Here is a 1605-nt window from a genome sequence, read left to right on the forward strand (position 1 = left end):
AATTTGCTTTTACCTTGTAAAATGCTCGATAGAAAAATTAACGCGGTATTGAACCACCGTCAAGGCCAAGCTTTTCAAATAAAAGTTTGTTATTACGACAAAAGAAACGTCTACAATATTTTATACGTGTCGAAGTAGCCGGTATCCCGCAGACTCGGCGTTCGGTTAAAATAGGTTGTTCCACCGTGTTTCATAAGCTTTCGTGTAATGTATATAATGTATATTTATGCGTGTGTACTTCGCGGAGCAACCTACGGATCGGATCGCAAATATTATACGCTTACAAGTTCGATATTGGCCTGAATAAATTTCGAACAAGATTATTTAACGGGTTGGACACGCTTGACGACATTGTAAGAAACAAAAAACTTTGCAACCAAGCGGGTACCTCGTTTATCATGCATAAGTGACGTAATAATAGATTATACCATGTGTGAACATATGAAATATGATATTTTACAAGCTGGCACTTTGCGAAATGCAGAAGCAAATGATAAAGAAAACGAAAATCCGTGTCTAAACTTAGCGGTTAGAAACAGCGCAATTTGCAATGTTTATAACGTGCATTGCATAATATTGATGCAATACTGTGTATAACCTTTCGAACAGGATCGTTATTGTTCGTTACTGAGAAATTAGATCAAAAATGTTTTTATCTCTTTCATTTATGAGCTGTATCATTCCGTATTGCGTACAAGTGATTATTAAAGCGGTGATGAGCTTCAAGTACCTATAATCAATAACAGCTAGTTGGAATTTTGCATCGGCAGATATTCGAATGAGTGATTTATTGCGCTCTGCACGGCAGCGCAAGCAGCTCGCTTATGTTATTACAAAAGGAACGAACAATTGAATATTGAATGCAAAATAGGTTGGGTAAGAAAATGCGTAGCAGGAGTTTCAACTTGGGGAATAAATAATATTGCGAAGTGAGCACCAAATACATCGATGCGCGGTTATTATACACAGGTAACGCGACGTTGACGACTACCAAAAGCTGCAAGCAAGCCGGCTACCACGCCCTGAATATTTCTTGCTCCCTGCCCATGGTATACGGATAGGTTGGCATATAACTACGTGGTACATATAAAGAAGTAGGCAGGCTGCTCGATTTAATTTCTGCCGCTGTAATGTTCGCTGCGTTCAGGAAGAAAAAAAATGTAAAAAAAACAAAATATATATATATATATATATGTATGTATAAAAACAACATGTACAATCACGTCGACGATAATTAAATCAGACAACAACTGTGCGACGAGGAGATGCTTACTTGTATAACGCATGTAGGTCAGAGATATGCATTTAATATTCGTGTATGCAGACCGCAGTGCCGAAACGAAATAAGGTTCCCTCGTGTTTGTCTCTTGGGGACTTGAATTCTTCCCCCTTCGACTCAATCCGGAAATGGATCGTATTTCGACTGCAGTCGGCGTGATGTTTGCGGAGGAAACAAGCTGTACGAGATGCCTCTGAATCGTTTTCTCGAGTGGTTGAGGTGACTGACGCTCTACCAATATTCGTTAAAAATAATATTGAAATGAAATATTAAGGCAAACAACTCGATCTGTAGTTGAATGGTGCGATGATATCGCATATTTCGGG

This window comes from Neodiprion fabricii, chromosome 1 (genome assembly GCF_021155785.1).
Source record: "Neodiprion fabricii isolate iyNeoFabr1 chromosome 1, iyNeoFabr1.1, whole genome shotgun sequence".
NCBI lineage: Eukaryota > Metazoa > Arthropoda > Insecta > Hymenoptera > Diprionidae > Neodiprion > Neodiprion fabricii.